Genomic DNA, 18,803 nt, shown 5'->3' with positions numbered 1-18,803 from the left:
TATGGCGCCATATTTATCCCCTGTGCTAAAATCACGCACGGAGGGAGGAGTGGTCAAATAATGATGCAAAGCTTGCTTTGCAACATTATTTAACACCTGGGTCAGGGCAGGCCTTAGGGGTCGCAACAGGAAAAATGGCACGTACATGTCCCCCTTAATCTTTAAAATTCATATATTTGCTTGTGTATGTTGGATTTTTGTTGTTTTGTTGTTGTTTTACTCAGATACCTATTGGTTATTTTTTAAAACTGGTGTGGTGTCCATTTGTAGTGATTTCACTGTGTTACTGTGTGTGTGGGTACAAATACTTAAAACATTGCTTCTGAGATACTCTCAAGAATACTTTCAAGACGGAACATTCCAGAGACAGGTGAAAGTCATCTGCTCGGGCTACATTGCACTTCCTGCAACACCTGTAAGTAATTTCAAAGATTCCTGTGAGTTTATTCTGGGCTCACCAGGCCCTGTGCAATGTTAACAAATGATTTATTTTTAACGTTGCAGAGCTGGCAATGTTATATAAAAATGCGAAGGGATACTTGCCATAATATCTCTAGCTGATGACTCGGTAGACATCCAGCCCATGTTCAGTAAAGCTGTGACAGCTTTTGATGTTCAGCTTGACACAGTAATCTGTGCCATTTTGCAATTTATTTTTTTACATTTGGGAGCTGAAGACATTCCTAAACAACCCCTTGAGCTTGCAACTTATCTTAATGTCCCACTGCCCATGATGATAATTGTAAATATTTGAATTTGGACAAATTTCACCCCATCTGTACGTTCAGCTCCGCACAGGATTTTAGGGAGTTGTTGCCATCTAGCAAATCATCCCATTTTTGGATTCCAACAGCCAGCAACAAAGGACGTTAGCTGTCTTGTAAACATTTTGCGGGGCAGGCAAATTTCAGATCGCTGCATGAGCAGAGACTGGATTGAGCATATTGTCCGACGGATAGCCCAGAGAATGCAGGACGGTGCTAAAACCTTTCGTCATTCTTTTTTTAGTCTTTGGGTTTCCTGAAACTTGCATAGAAACTCTCTCATCAGCCTGAGATATTAACATAGCCTTAAGCATTATCATCATATTCCAGCAACTGTAGATTCCTCTGTGCAGGGGCCTACCAAGAACCCTGAAATAACTGGAGAGGAAAGCCATACAGTACACTTGGATATCAGGCAATTGTAAGCTCCCCGTTCTGAGCTTCGCCTTAACTTTTTCCATGGTATTTCGGCACCTCTGAATTCCCAAACAAAAATGTTTTTACGCTGTACCTTTTGAATTAACCTCTTTGGAAACGCTAACGAGATACAGTTGAATAGAAAACTGAGTTTCATTTTAACCAGTGACTCTGCCATATATTATTTGGGTTAGATTATGCCACCTTTTAAAAGTTTTATTTATCTTGTCCGAGGCTTTATCCAGGTTGACTTTATAGGAGGCTGGACTGGCTTGTAGTGAGTACCAAGGAGTACTTGCACCTTGCACCAGGCCCAGTTATCCCTTATTAGTGTATAGGGTGTCTAGCAGCATAGGCTGATAGATAATGGTAGCTTAGCAGAGCAGCTTAGGCTGAACTAGGAGACGAGTGAAGCTCCTACAGTACCACTAGTGTCATATGCACAATACCATAAGAAAACACAATACACAGATATACTAAAAATAAAGGTATTTTATTTTTATGACAATATGCCAAAGTATCTCAGAGTGTACCCTCAGTATGAGGATAGCAAATATACACAAGATATATGTACACAATACCAAAATATGCAGTAATAGTATTAGAAAACAGTGCAAACAATGTATAGTTACAATAGGATGCAATGGAAACACATAGGGATAGGGGCAACACAAACCATATACTCCAAAAGTGGAATGCGAACCACGAATGGACCCCAAACCTATGTGACCTTGTAGAGGGTCGCTGGGACTATTAGAAAATAGTAAGGGTTAGAAAAATAGCCCACCCCAAGACCCTGAAAAGTGAGTGCAAAGTGCACTAAAGTTCCCCAAAGGACATAGAAGTCGTGATAGGGGAATTCTGCAGGAAAGACACAAACCAGCAATGCAACAACGATGGATTTCCAGTCGAGGGTACCTGTGGAACAAGGGGACCAAGTCCAAAAGTCACAAGCAAGTCGGAGATGGGCAGATGCCCAGGAAATGCCAGCTGTGGGTGCAAAGATGCTGGTACTGGACAGTAGAAGCGTAGGTTTCTGCAAGAACGAGAAGGGCTAGGGACTTCCCCTTTGGAGGACGGATTCCCCATGCCATGGAGAGTCGTGCAGAAGTGTTTTCCCGCCGAAAGACCACCAACAAGCCTTGCTAGCTGCAAATCGTGCTGTTAGTGTTTTTGGATGCTGCTGTGGCCCAGAAGGGACCAGGATGTTGCCAATTGCGTCAGGGGACAGAGGTGGCGTCGAGCAAGACAAGGAGCTCTCTCAGCAGCAGGCAGCACCCGCAGAAGTGCCAGAAACAGGCACTACAAGGATGCGTGAAACGGTGCTCACCCGAAGTCGCACAAAGGAGTCCCACGTCGCCGGAGAACAACTTAGGAGGTCGTGCAATGCAGGTTAGAGTGCCGTGGACCCAGCTGCAAAAGTCGCGGTTCCCAGCAATGCAGTCTGGCGTGGGGAGGCAAGGACTTACCTCCACCAAACTTGGACTGAAGAGTCACTGGACTGTGGGAGTCACTTGGACAGAGTTGCTGGATTCAAGGGACCTCGCTCGTCGTGCTGAGAGGAGACCCAAGGTACTGGTGATGCAGATCTTTGGTGCCTGCGGTTGCAGGGGGACGATTCCGTCGACCCACGGGAGATTTCTTCGGAGCTTCTAGTGCAGAGAGGAGGCAGACTACCCCCACAGCATGCACCACCAGGAAAGCAGTCGAGAAGGCGGCTGGATCAGCGTTACAGAGTTGCAGTAGTCGTCTTTGCTACTATGTTGCAGTTTTGCAGGCTTCCAGCGCGGTCAGCAGTCGATTCCTTGGCAGAAGGTGAAGAGAGAGATGCAGAGGAACTCGGATGAGCTCTTGCATTCGTTATCTAAGGAATCCCAAGAGACAGAGACCCTAAATAGCCAGAAAAGAGGGTTTGGCTACCTAGGAGAGAGGATAGGCTAGCAACACCTGAAGGAGCCTATCAGAAGGAGTCTCTGACGTCACCTGGTGGCACTGGCCACTCAGAGCAGTACAGTGTGCCAGCAGCACCTCTGTTTCCAAGATGGCAGAGGTCTGGAGCACACTGGAGGAGCTCTGGGCACCTCCTAGGGGAGGTACAGGTCAGGTGAGTAGTCACTCCCCTTTCCTTTGTCCAGTTTCACGCCAGAGCAAGGCTAAGGGGTCCCTGAACCGGTGTAGACTGGCTTATGCAGAAATGGGCACCAAATGTGCCCATGAAAGCATTTCCAGAGGCTGGGGGAGGCTACTCCTCCCCTGCCTTCACACCGTACCACCCTCTCTCAGAGGAAGTCCTTCGTTCTGCCATTCTGTGCCAGGCCTGGCTGGACCCCATGAGGGCAGAAGCCTGTCGGAGGGGTTGGCAGCAGCAGCAGCTGCAGTGAAACCCCGGGAAAGGCAGTTTGGCAGTACCAGGGTCTGTGCTACAGACCACTGGGATCATGGGATTGTGCCAACTATGCCAGGATGGTATAGAGGGGGCAATTCCATGATCATAGACATATTACATGGCCATATTCAGAGTTACCAATGTGAAGCTACATATAGGTAGTGACCTATATGTAGTGCACGCGTGTAATGGTGTCCCCGCACTCACAAAGTCCGGGGAATTGGCCCTGAACCACATGGGGGCACCTTGGCTAGTGCCAGGGTGCCCACACACTAAGTAACTTAGCACCCAACCTTTACCAGGTAAAGGTTGGACATATAGGTGACTTATAAGTTACTTAAGTGCAGTGTAAAATGGCTGTGAAATAATGTGGACGTTATTTCACTCAGGCTGCAGTGGCAGGCCTGTGTAAGAATCGTCAGAGCTCCCTATGGGTGGCAAAAGAAATGCTGCAGCCCGTAGGGATCTCCTGGAACCCCAATACCCTGGGTACCTCAGTACCATATACTAGGGAATTATAAGGGTGTTCCAGTAAGCCAATGTAAATTGGTAAAATTGGTCACTAGCCTGTTAGTGACAATTTGTAAAGAGAGAGCATAACCACTGAGGTTCTGGTTAGCAGAGCCTCAGTGAGACAGTTAGGCATCACACAGGGAACACATACCTATAGGTCACAAACTTATGAGCACTGGGGTCCTGACTAGCAGGGTCCCAGTGACACATAACAAACATACTGAAAACATAGGGTTTTCACTATGAGCACTGGGCCCTGGCAAGCAGGATACCAGTGAGACAGTAAAAACACCCTGACATACACTCACAAACAGGCCCAAAGTGGGGGTAACAAGGCTACAAAGAGGCTACTTTCTCACAGACTTCTGCAAATGAATCACGTTTGTGATTAACCAAAATACCTAAATAACGCAATTCCTCTTTAATTACATTATTTTATGTATTCAGATTCCAAGCCGGTATCTCAGTTTTATCTTGGCTAATATCATATCCTGAGGTAACCTCAAACTCATATGACAGACTCTCAAACCTATAAAGAGCTCTAATAATATCAGACGTATGTGATATCAAATTGTCTGCATAGAGGGAAATGTTCTTTGAATGCCCGTGAATTTGAAAATGAATAATACCATGATCCTTCCTGACACTTTTGTAGTAAGAGTCGATATATAAATTAAACAGTACGGGGGATAGGGGACTCTCCTGTTAAGTACTTCGAGATGCGGCAAAACTACCCGACAAAACCCCGTGATCTAAAACTCTGCGAGGTCTTAAACTATAATACTGCTCATCGGTCTAAATATGCAGTTGAGATAGGCATTTTTTTAGGGAACACCACAAATAGGCCTAATGTACAGGATCAAAAACTTTGGCAGAGTCAAAGGTTAGTATTGATAAGGGAAGATAATATGTTTGGGCCCAATCAATAGAGCATATTAATAGACGTGTTAGTTTATGCATTTGTCAAACTTTCATAAAGCCTTGCTGATATATAACTCAATTACTACCACCCCAACCCCTTTGCTATTATTTGCGCCAAGATCTTGCAATCTCTAGTTAACAATGATATATGCGGTATGTCTCACATTTTTTGGGTCTTTTATTGGGTTTCAACATTTTTGTAATGCTTGCCTCACTGCATGAGGATGGAGAGTTTTGCAGTAAAAATAGTACTCAATTAAAAAGAGTTTTTCGAATTAGGCAAATCTCCTCCCACATAGCCTTGTCGAATTCTCAGGGAATCTCATCTGGTCCTGCTGCCTTCCCCTTACTAATTCCTTTAATGGTATCCCTAACTTCTCCTTCGGTTATCTCCTGTATTAATCCTGCTCTAGATTCCTTTGATAGACATGCACAACATTTAGAAGAATGGCGAGGGCTATAATTTAGGCTACTAGGCTACTTTACATCCCTACAGCACAGCCCCTTGTACTTTTAGGGATATTTAACCCCACCAATGGAGTCATTATATTAAAGCACTGGGGTCCCTTAATTGATTTTAACCACAGTTTGCCTTCTCTTTTGGTTTCACACACTTTATTTAACCCCACACACTGAGCACACTCACCATATGGCATCAATCAAAAGGTCTCAATAAAGTGACCCTTTGGGGGCCCGTAGGACATTTCAGTGCTGGTCCTACAAGGAGCATCCTCTGTGATAAAGCATAACATACCAATGGGGTGTGTGAGGGTACCATATAACAACCTATAGGGTTCCCTATTGAATTTAGGTCCTTTGTCCTACCTGCTGCCTCCAAATCGCTTGAGGAACGGTACCCCTTTCCTTATGTTATAGTATCTTTCTGAGCCTCAGTACTGGACCTTTATTTTTGGAACTTAGTTCCCGCTTGTTTTTGTTGATTAGTAAGTGCCATAACACTATCCCAGGCAAGTGCTGTGCTTGACAGGGGTTTTCCGCTGCTGTGAGGATTTATTGATTTGGTAGGAGAAGCAAGTTTTGCAGACCCGCTAATATACAGGCACAAGGTTCCAGAGAGGCTAAATGAACTGCCAAAGTGGGGATATGTTTGGGGGGGCTGGACTACAATAGGCAGCATGGGATGTCAGTTTAGGTTGGGTGCACAACCTTATTCCCTCTCTGGGGCTACTAGTATTGCCCAGGAAAGCAAGTCTCAGGCCTGACCTGTTTTTATTGGCTTTAGGGCTCTGGGCACTCTGTATAAATTGTATTGGTGATTGGCTTTTCCATGATTGGCATATTTGATTTACTAATAAGTCCCTAGTAAAGTGCACTAGAGGTGCCCAAGTCCCAAAAAATCAAATGCTACTAGTGGGCCTGCAGCACTGGTTGTGCCACTCACATGAGTAGTCCTGTAAACACATCTCACACCTGCCACTACAGTGTTTCTGTGCACAGTTTTATACTGGCAATTTAACCTGGCAAGTGTACTGATGTGCCAGGCCCAAACCTTCCCTTTTTGTACATGTAAGACACCCCTAATGTAGGCACTAACTAGACCTATGGGCAGGGTGCAGTGTATGCTAAAAGTGGGGCATGTACTGATGTGTTTTACATGTCCTAACAGTGAAATACCGCCAAATTCGGTTTTTACTCTTGCAAGGCCTATCTTTCTCATAGGTTAACATGGGGGTTGCCTTTAAATATCGTTTAAGTGCAGTTTCCCTTTGGGAACAGATAGAGAGGTGGAGTGTGGGGTCTTTGAACTCACTGTTTAAAAATGCATATTTTGGTAAAGTTTGTTTTTAGATTGTCTGTTTGAAACTTTTTGAAAGTGGGCATTTTCTTGCTTAGGCCATTCTATGATCTGACTACTTGTGCATTCCCTGTCTGGGTCAGACTGACAGTTGGGCTGTTTGTGACTCTCCAATAGACAGTGACACAAAGGGAGTTTGGTTGTAGCCTGCATATCCTGATGGGCTAGCTGGGCTAGAGTGGAGGGAGGAGCTGACACTTACAGCTGAATGGGCTGTGCTTGCCCTCATACAATGTAGTGTCCAACCCCCTGGTGTGAGTCAGGAGCCAGGCCTGGGAAAGGCAGGATCCTGTGAGCAACAGAGACTTCCCTTTGAAGTTTGCCTACTTCAAAGGAAGAAAGGAAAGTGGAGGACCCAAAACCCCGGATTTTCAGATTACTTCAAGGACTCAAGAGGAGCCTCTGCCAGGAGAAGAGCTGAAGGAGAAGTGCTGCCCCTGCCTGTCAATGTGCTTTGTTGGGCTATCCTGCAATTGCTGCTTCTGCTTGAGAAAGGGGACAAAGACCGGTCTTTGTGGTAAATTCCTGTGTGAAAGGTATCTTCAAGGGCTTGGATTGAGCCTGCCTCCTGTTTTGAAGTCTCAGGGACAGCAAAGGCTTCACCAACTAGAATCTAGGTCTGCTTGCTGTGAACTCTAGCTTGCCAGAGGGTGCCATTCCAGTTCCAGAGCTCCTGGAAGTGAAATCTGGTGACTTTCCCAATGAAACGACTTCAGACGACTCTGTGCTACTTCAGAAAGGACTCCATTGCACAAAATCCACAATGCCACCTGCACTGAGGTGCAATGACCCCACTGTCATTTCAGGCCCAACGTCACTGCTGATGTCCCCAAGAACTTTTGATAGCAGAGTCTCGTACACCTGAAGTTCGTGACACCTGACTCCGTTGCAGTGTTGTGACCCCGTGAGGGCACCCAAAGCATCTTGACTTCACCAGACATCGATACTGCCAGAGGTGCAAAGGGACCGACACCCTACAACCGATGCAGCAAGGACCCACTGCCTCTAATCGAAGCCTCCGCTCCTTCGCCCCCAGCACCATAACCAACGCTGCCTCAGATCCAGCAACGCCTTGCTCCCCAACTCCGTGCACCAGCCTTTTTTTTCCACACTTTTGCTAAGGTGCTGCACCTAGGGGTCAGTGTGACTCCGTAACCAGTGCCAGTGGCACTGCATTATGGAAAACTACTCCATCACGATGCCGCTTTAACATTGAAGTGCAGCATTTGTTCCGCTAGGCACAATTTTTGTGTTTTTATTGCAAAATTCTTGTGTATGTTGGATTTTTGTCGTATTTGGTCTTGTTTTATTTAGATAATTATTTACTGTTTTTCTAAACCTGTGTGGTGTCCATTTTGTAGTGTTTTCACTGTACGACTGTGTGTGTTGTTACAAATGCTTTAAACATTGCCTCTGGGTTAAGCTTTACTTCTCATGCCACGCTACCAAGGGAGTGAGGTGGGGTTAACCAAGTGTGTCTCTCCTGTCCCCGCTTGGACAGAGTGCAAACTGTGCAAGACAAAAAAAAGCCCTCATGGCTGTTAAACCCCAGAAACCTACTGCTTCTCTGTGCGCCTTCTTTCAGATATCCCAGCAGAGCCATACCATTGTTCAGTCTACTAAAGGAGATCCTAAAGGAGACCCCCACTGATGCTGATAGGGCAGCCTCACCAATACCCAGGGAGGAGGGGTAAAGAGCTCTATAGAGTAGCAGTAGCCTATAGGTCTGATGGTTGAGTAAGATGGAAGAGTCAGATTGATAAGGATTTAATAGAAAAAACACTTGCACTTCAGGGAAATTCAGAACTAGCAGCAGAAGCGTCAACTCAGGAGTTGAATTTTTTGATAGGAGTAGGAAGTAGTAACAGGGACCTCAAAACTGGCCTGATTATAGGCCCACAACTACTGCATCAACACCGTTCAGTGAGGCCCAAACTACCTGATACCTCAAGTCTCAGAGTACAGAAGTGAGACCAGTAGACTGTCATTAGATCTTGCTAAAAAGGTCAGAAATATATTTGATGTATCAGAGAGTAAACAGAGATAGATCTGAGACTCATGCCAGAGGCCCTTTGTAAAAAAGTGAAGAACTGACTATGAGAACTGCAGTATTAAGGAATGCAATGGCAAAGTTGACAGTTGATGTGGGAAGAAACTCCCAGAAGTTGGCAAAGCATTTTTATCAAATTGTGTAATGAAGGATTTATATGAGGGGACATTCCATGAAGGTCTGGGCATTGAAATCCAAACGGTTCGTAGGGATCCTTTTAAAACAAGACCAAATAGAGAGAAGCCCGGGAAGATTTTTGTGAATTTGCATCCTTTTCATATGAAGGCAGTGATTTTTTCTAAAGCTTTGACATTTAAGTTCAGCTCTATTGAGAGATTGTTATGTTCCATTAGATCAGACTAGTGCCGAGCAACTGAAAAGAGAAGATAGAATATGGGGATTAATATGGATAAGTGCAAGGAGTTGATGGTGTCTGCCCAGCTCAAATCTCCAGCGACACTAAAGGTCATATGGAATAAGAAAATGTATTTTGTCCACAGCAGAGAGGAGGCAGATACCCTGTTGAACCAAGTACAGCAGAGGCGATAGGTCAGTATGGTTATTCTGGCAGAAGGGTCAGCATTTAATATGAAATAACAAGAATTATTGATAAAAGATCATAGAATGGGGAATAGGTGGTATAGTCAAGTGTAGTGAAGGGAAGAGGAAGATGGGGTTCTACAGTGTATTATAATCATTTTTTCAGGGTTTCCAATATTAGAAAGTGCCTGTACATTACTTAAAATGCGGAAGAGAGGGTGGCACCACAGTCCCCCACATTGGCTGTACAGGCAATGGGAAATTTGGAATGTTCTTCAGGGTCACGGGGTAGCATTTGGTTCAAGGTTTGGCTGGGGTGCACTGGAAGGGGAATATGTGGGAAACAATTAGAAAAAGGAGCCCTCAATACTGCCAACATGATGTACTATGAGATGACGGGTGGATTTTTTAATGAAGTGGGACAGTGTACGATTGCCTAAGGATGGATCATAGAAAAACAATTAAACTCATTTCATGGAATGTAACTGGTCTTTGGGTAAAAAAGGTAAAGGACTATTGTGCAGGAGATAAAAGATTTTAGAGGAGATGTGATTTGTACAGAAAATGCATTTAACAGGCACTGAAAAGGGGGCAGTTCCCTTTGGAGAGGGGGAAGATTGCAAGTGTTGTGTCTAACAGTTCCGGGTTGCAGGTGATTAGATCAAAGGTGGATTAAAAATGTAGATAGGTTAATAGGTTATAGTGGAGATGGGCTTTGGGCTGGGTGAGCTACAATTGTTTGTGTTGGGTATTATGGTCCTAATCTAGATGACCCCGGCACCCTTGGGATTCTATTTGTCAAACTACTGGAATATAATGTCCCCATTATATAGGGGGAAAATATAAAATCTTATCGAATAATAAGTGAGATTGATCTAATTATCAGAAAGGGCTTTGTTCTCCAAGATGACTGGTTGTTTGTAACTTACTTTGAAATATCTGGGCTGGGAGACATTCAGAGTTTTAAAAAAAGGGTCCAAAGGGCCTATTCCTTTTATAACTCTAAGTATAATCACAACTCAGGACTCGACTATTGGCTGGTACTTTATAGGTATTCTGGAAAAATAAGACAGATCAAATCCCTACCCACTGCTCTTTCCGATGACAAGATAGCCTGCTTTGAGCTGGAAGAAGAAGGGAATAAGAGAATTACCTGATTAAAGCAGTGGGCGATGGAAAGGAGTTATCTTGGGTACCCAGAGTTTACACAATTGCTATTGTTCTACACTAAGGAGTATTTAGAAGTTAGGAGGTAGAATGAAGAAAGGACGGTCTGGACTCATTTAAGGCTTATGTAAGGGGAATTATCATTAAATTATAAAAGACCATAGAAGAGGAGAATGTAAGTTTTAGGAAGCTCTGTACGTAGAGATTCAACAATTAGAAAATTCGATCAGGGACCCAGTTAGGCATAGTCAACAAGAACAGTTGACTAAGGAAATAATAATATGCAAGTAAGCATATAGGGAAGGTGTGGAAAACAAACACAAAGAGAAGTGGGAAACATGGAAAATAAAACAATTCAATGATGGGGAGAAAATTGGCAAGATGCTGGCATGATGTGCAAGACAAGAGAAAACGTGTATTATTAATTAAGATTATTACATGTATTTTATCAAACTCAATGGCATTCACTGGGCAGCAAGAGTTAAAGCAATCAGTGGAAATTAGTGAGGCAATTAGGAGATTTTATCAAGATCAGAGTGATCTGATGCCTGATGCACAAAACAGTTAACAAAACATTAGACAGTGGCTAGGCTCAATGATCATCATTCCTAATTTTGAACTCACCCATTTCATCTAATACATCTGTGTGAAATGAGTAGATTTTAATATCATTTTTCAATATTGGACAAAATACCTAATTATTACTAAATTGCCTTAACTTGCGCATGCCTGAATCAATGCCACTGCTGTGATGTATCCTCATATCAATCTCAGAATCTGAATATTTTTCCTATAAGTGTCCTAAATCAAGAAGGATATGGATGACCAGAATACCCATAGGAATTTAGGGAATGACTTATCAAGTATTTAATGGCCGCACATGCTCTGATTTGGCATTTGTGTCCACCACAGTGCTTTTTCTATCCATGTATCTGATTTTAAGAGTCAAAAAGGTTTTTGGAATCCTAAAAAGGAATTCCAAATGGATTTGATATTTGAGAGCATTGGATGTAGACCGCCCTTCCAAATACTGATTTGGCACCATGTGTTTCAATGTTTTGCAAATGAAATTGAAACTGTGACCAGAATTCTGTGAGCAACAAACAATACATCTGGACCATAATTGTTACATTGAGACACATCTTGTTTCTTAAACTCACCAACCTGGTTCTCGCACCAGTTTATGTATTGTATACTGTATATGTATGTATGTTTAAGTATTTATGCAATACTGATTCATGGGTTAATTAAACAATGTAAAATCATGAATAATCACTTATTGATTTGTTGGTCTCAACCTCAGGTTTCCTTTCTTTTTACAAGAGGTCTCTCACATTATTTTGTAAATAACACAAACAACCTGCTAAAACATGAGAATATTTCTTTAAAGCATCCTTCAAATTTGCACTTAACCTAATAAAAAAGAAGGGAAGTAAGCTATGCATGGGATACATTTAAAGTATGCTGGTATAATTATTGTAATTGCAGGAGATTTGTGCTAAGCTTGTTACGTGATATTCCATAAATTATGCAATTACGCCACTTTGACTAATTACATGCAATTCGCTGTAAAAATTACTGTAAACATGTTATTCACATTTAAAAATTACTTCTAATACATAGTGGCTGTTGTTCACACAGCTTATGCTTAAATGTGTCCTCGCAGCAAAAAGTGGTGCAGGGACATTTTTCACATTGTAACATTGCTCAAAACGATGGAGTCATATTTCATGTGATCATGCGTATTTTCACATATTTTTTCTGTAATTAAGTGAAAGCTAAATATTTGAATTTCACACACCCCTATACATTTAAAAATCTTTAGAATGACAAGTTCCTAATTTCACTACAAACCAGAAGGGAACATATGAATACGTTTTTCACCTTCTCTTAAAACAGCCAGATAAGTAAAAATCTTCATGAAATCAAATGAATGAAATGAAATAAAATTAGAATTTATAGAGCGCATCAAACCCAAATTTTCTAAGCACTATACCGAAGCGGCAGAACCCACCAATGACTACAGTGAGAACTGGGATGAAAAAAGCCATGTTTTCAAGTATTTTTCAAACAAGACAAATGAGTAGAGCTCAGAGATGTGGACTCGCAGAGTGTTCCCTAACCTGGCAACAGTCACAGATATAGAAGGGCCACCCCATCTGACTTTGTGAAATCTGGGGATGGTATCTTCCCTACTTGAAGAGTATCTGAGCATCCAACCTGGCAGATACCAGTTAAAGAGAGCAGAAAGATGTTTAGATTGTCTATAATCAAGGGCTAAGAAGACAAACAGATGGCCTTAGGAGAGATGAGCTTCCTAATATGAAGTCAGTGCAGCTCACAAATGACTTCTCTAACTGACATCCTTTTGGGGTTGTTAGAAATTGGTTCTCTAGTTGGCAGAGGTATATACACTGTCCAAGTAGGGACCACAATCCTAGTCAGGGTAAGTCAGATAAACACCCTAAATTTACCTGTGCTCACCTTCTGGTAGCTTCAAACAGAACAGTTAAGCTTCCTTTAAAGTATTTGTGCAGCACTTAAATTACAGTAACACAGTGAAAATACCACAAAAAGACTCCATACCAGTTAAGATAAATAGAGAACAATTTTTCTTAGTAAAAGAAAACAACATGACAAATACCCAAAAGGTATAACTCATAATATGCATTTGTAAAGAATGTACTGTAATGTAGTCCTTAAAAGTCAATAACACTAAAAGGCTACTAGACCGAGGTAAAAATCAAATTTCAGGTGGACATCAATGGAGGGTAGGCTGGCTACAGGACCCACACAGGGCCCACTGAAAAGTACCTTGGAGGGAGAAAGCGTCGGCATCGAAGATTTGATGCATCAGTTCCAATCCACGCAATCAGGTAGATGCGCTGTTGTTGAGCCTCGCAGTCCGGTCCTGTATCGGTGTCAAACCCTTTTCAATGCAGGTGATGCATCATCATTGAGCCGCATAGCAATGTCTTTGGATCAAAACTGAATCCTCATTGAACCCTGCAGTCAAGTCCCACATTGTCATGGAATGGGTACTGCATCGGAGTAGAAAGGCACTGCATCAGTTCCAAGCAGTGAAATGACCGTGATGCATCGATTTTTTAAGAAAAACAGCTACAAAATCCACTCTCAAGGCCCAGGACTGGATTGGCACCTCTTGGCAGGGCAGAACTCACAGTGGCAGAATCCAGCAGCTGAAGCACAGTTGAGGGAAATCTATGATGGCCCTGAGACTTCCAGAGGAGGAGGCAAGCCAGTAAGCCATTGGAGAATCTTGGTTCTGCAGAGGATGTAGAGAGTTAAGTCCAGTTCTTCTCACTCTCAGGCAGCACAGGAAGGCCTATCAGCCTGGTAATGGGGCATCAGAATGTAAATGTCACACTCCAGCTCTCTTTTTGTGTGAATGTCTAGAGAGAATGCACAAAGCCCAGCTATCACCAACCCTATACATGTATTCAGAGACAGGTAGAGGCACAGAATAGTTAAAAGTAAGAAAATTCCAACTCTCTAAAAGTGGCATTTTCAGATTTACAATTTAAAATATGACTTTACCATAAATTGTGATTTAAAATTTTGAGTCCAGATACATCAACGGCAAATTTCTATCATTTCCCAAATTGAATGTACAATTAATGGCCGTTTCAAGGTCTACTGTTAATGTATGGGAGAGATAGGTATTGCATTGGAAAACAAATTTAAAAGTTTTTCACTACCAGGACATGTTAAAAGTAAAAGTACATGTTGAACTTTTAAATACACTGCACCCTTTGCTTGGGGCTCACCAAGGTCTTCTATGTAAATAAAGGGAATCTTTGAGCCTGGCAAGTGGTTGCACTTGCCATGCTGAAACAAAATGGCAGTTAAAACTGCACACACAGGTTTTGCAGTGGCAGACCTTAGATATGTTCATGGGGCTACTGTAGTGGGTGGCACAATAAGTGTTGCAAGCCCACTAGTAGCATTTAATGTACAGGCCCTGGGCACATTTAGTACACTTTACTAGTGACTTACAGGTAAACTTAATATGCCAGTTGTGGATAGGCCAATATCACCTGCACAGATCACCTTCACTTTAGCAGTGGTAAAGTGCACAGACTGCTCAAACTAGTAAAAAGGAAGTCAGAGAAAAAGATCAGAAGGCAAAAGATCAGGAGAAACCATGTCAAGGTTGTCAAGTCTAACAGGGGTTAAGAATGAGGCTGCGTTAGTGTTCAAATAAGGGGCTTTTCAGTAGCCAAGCGCAAGGAGATTAAGGCAAAGACCACTGAGTGGCATATTTCTGCCAGAATGAATGGAATTCTTTTTCTAAAAGTTCTGATAATGTAATGTAATGACCTCTGTCTCAAAATTAAGAGAGGTGTCAAAAAACGATCCCAAGATTTTTAGCAGCTTTCAAGGGGTAGAATGAAGGCCACATTCCTCTGGCCACCAAATATTGGCCCAGATAGATTCTTGTGCCCCAAACACCTCATTAATTGCTCGAAAAGGTACCTCAGTATTAAATGTTAGAACTTTCATCCAGGTATTTATTCATGCAGTGATTAAACTTATTTGCTACAATAGACCAGTTACCAGAGATGGATACGATGATCTGGGTGTCATCGGCATATGAAAAGGCTTGGAAGACAAACAAACATATCAGTTCAGTGAGATAGGATATATACAAGTTAAAAAGAGTGGGGTTAATCAATGAGCCCTGAGAAACTCCACATGGAAGGCTAAAAGTCTTAGCTTAAAACCACCATAGCTAACAATTTGTACCCTGTTGGTGAGAAAGGAATGACAGAGATTGAGGGCCCTTCTGTCCATTCCAGCATTCTGTAGGTGCTGCACAAGGTGCACTGGTGACATGGTGCCAAAAGCTGTACCAAGACAGCCACACCACGCTGACCAACTTGGCGCCTGATGCGACCAGTGGCAGCAGTTAAGTGCTGTCACTGTACTGTGACCACTTCTAATTCCATTCTGTGAAAGGTCATGAATGTTTCAGGTGTCAATCAGCTTTGCTAATTTCTGATTGAGATATTTATCTGGAATTTTAGCCGGTGTGGGCTGAAGTGAAATGGGCAAATATTTTTCATGTCATCAGGGTCAGCATTTGGCTTTTTTTGCAGTGGATTAACTGTATCCCCCACCAGTCTGCCTCTCCGCTTGAGATTTGAGGCGGTGACAGCTGAGTTTAGGCCATTTTCTATTTGTGAAACATTTTTTTGCTTTGCTTTGAAGCGATGATCAACATGTGCGTTCAATCAATAACATGTGCCACCTGAGAAACAGGACACAGAAACAGGTTTTAACAGCAGTCAACTATACTGTTCCTTTAGGAAATCAAAGATAATGACCTCAAACATGAATCGAAGTAGGTCGGGAAATGTCCTAAAAGATAGAAACAATCAGTTGAAAGTTGTCAGTTGTGCTATTATAATGAAGAGCCATTAGTTTGACCAGTGGTGACAATGCTGTACAGATATCTCTTGTGGCTCCATTTTTGTCCAGCCCTTATCCAGACTTTTATCCAGACTGTGGACCATTTATCGAAATGACAAAGATTCAATACCTGTTTATTGGGCATAATCAAGGTACCCCTTGCCTCTATTATGGTTTAATTCATTTTCCTTTGTATTAGTGCTGATCCGGACTGCTGCCCTTTGGCAAGTTGCTGGACCATGTGCTGATTCAAGTGATAAACACTGTTGCAATTGTTTCCACATCAGCAACAAGCTATACCAAATGCTCATATTTATGCAATCAGATCAATTTCCTTCTTGTTGATTTGGGGAGCCAACTATGACAAAGTTCTAGTGTTTCTCTAAGCATTCCAGAGAAGGTGAAATGGCCATGGCTCATGGTAGGTAACAGTTTGTCATGAGCTACTTTATGGAACCCATTGGCAGTTGGACTCTGACATTTGTGATAAAGTTGGGTGAAGGAGAATGATGTTTCTGCTGTCTTTTTCTCTAGAATACCCCAGTATCCAACAGTCAGACTCCAGGGTAATTGTACTTAACACATGTGGATATACTTAAGGGACCGAGGTTCCATGTCAGCTGGTGGTTTTTCACCCTTTTCTGAAAATTAAGACCTTTGTGTTTGTAGCATTTGCTTTCAGGCAGGTGATAGTAATATAAGTGTGTAATATGCCCTATGCAATCTTCATACCAATGTGTGAGTGGTCCAGTATTACCAGGCAATCAGCATGTTGTACAATAGGTAACTTTGTGGGCCCTAGCTTTGGCAGAAAAAGATTCCCTTTCAACAATTCCATGCCCAGATCTGATGTGAACAGGTTGAACAGGATTGGGGCAATGACACATCCCTGTTTCAGACCATTGTGGAGATTTTTGATTGACATTTGTTTGAATTAACTTGATCTGGTTCCAAGTGTCTGTGTATAAGTCTGTTATAGCCGCCAAGAGATGTTTTGGACTTCCCCGGGTGGCAAGTTTGACCATAATGTATTTTGGGATTCCATCAAACACCGCACTATAATCTATGAAACAGGCATGCAATGTGCTCAAGATGTTTGACAGCCATGTCCCCCAAGTGTGAGAGAGCTATCAAATTGTCCATTGTGGATGCTTTTGGTTGAAAACCTATTTAGTAATATGGAAAGATCTTATTGTCCTTGACCCAAGTCTCCAGATCTTGCAAGACTACTTTAACAAAGGCTCTTCCATCTACTTCTATTAGTGCAATTGTAAGAATTGGGTGCAGAATGGAGCCTTTCCAAGACTCAAGGACGACGGACAAGAGAATGCATTCACTAACAAGCTGTGCATGTATGGTGCCCAGAGCACAATATCTTCCCTGGAGATGCTAGCAGGTAGGCCATTCAGTCCTGGAGCTCCAGCCTTATGAATTGAATTGAGGATGTTAGCGTCCTCCTTTTCATTCAATTCAAATTAATTTTCTTCTGGCCACTCTGCTCCTTTCGTAAGTAGATCCTCTGTAGTGACTCTGGGTTTCTTGTTCTCCACAAATGTTCCACATATGGTCCATCTATTATTCTATAGAAACAGCTGGTTCATTTTTTACTGGGCCATTGATGTAGCCCCAGAATTCCTGTGACTTGCATGATGCAAAAAAAGTGTGCATATTTCCTTCCACTCATCCTCTATGAGTTTTTGTTTTCTGACCCAAATAGTCTTCTTGTGTTTTCTCCTTTCCTCTATTAACGCACTCTCAGTAATCAGGTCCCTCTGCCTTCTGTGCCTTTGTTTGGCTAGATGGCACATTCTTTTGCTGTGCTCTAACTCCTTGTATGTAACATGTTATGAGAACACACGTCTCATCGGCAGCCAAGATTTTGTATAATTATATTTTGTGGTTAAGGCTGTATATAGTTCTCCTATTAGAACCCACCAAGCTTTCTCTACTCTGGTCCCGTTTTTGGTTACAAGCAAAAGGTATTTGTCTTTATTTCCACTGTTGATAAAGAAGTTTGCTGCCTGGACCCCACTTTATTCTTTTTAGCAGTGGATTGGTATTGGTAGGCAGTGGCTGTCCAGTGCAATAGACACATCTATGAGTGCTGGAACTCACATTTATAGTAATTGATAGTGGATGGTGGTCATTTTTGGTTCTAGTATGAACTTGGTATGCATGGCAATTTGTTTGCAAATACTTGCTCAGGAAAATGTAATCCGATATAGAGATGCTTCTGAATCTGGGATTCAGTTTATCCTCTGGAGAACCCTTTTGGTCACATGAGCATAGGCCAATTTTTCTGATGCAGGCTTCTAGAATGTTTTGATGGATATCCTTATGATTCCCCCCAGGTTGACATGATTTGCATGTGTTGAACTTGCCGACCACAAATGATCTCGTGGTCTGGGTGTTCCTAGAGAGCTCGCATCTGATTGCAGATATCCAAAACAAGCATTTTTCCATCCCTTAATGGGTTGATATACATGTGTATCACCAAAATGGGTGTAGCTTTCTCATCCACTACCAGGCCTATAAGTTCAAGGGCTTGCAGGTAATAGGTGAAATTTTTTACTCCCTTCGCTTTCAGCTGGAAATCAAGTTTTGCAAAGATAGAAGGCCACCTTTGTGTCTCCCAAACAAATTCCACTTTGGTGTAGCTGTGTGAATTGCATCATAACCTAGGATTTACAAGGAATTAGTGGAACAGGTTTACTGAAAGCACAGGCTATCCCCTGTACTGAGCTATTCAAGGCTGTCTTTTTTTATCCAGTAAAGCATTTAATCCTGCACTATTTC

This window comes from Pleurodeles waltl, chromosome 8, assembly GCF_031143425.1.
Source record: "Pleurodeles waltl isolate 20211129_DDA chromosome 8, aPleWal1.hap1.20221129, whole genome shotgun sequence".
Taxonomy (NCBI): Eukaryota; Metazoa; Chordata; class Amphibia; order Caudata; family Salamandridae; genus Pleurodeles; species Pleurodeles waltl.
Note: the sequence above shows the minus strand (reverse complement) of the source record.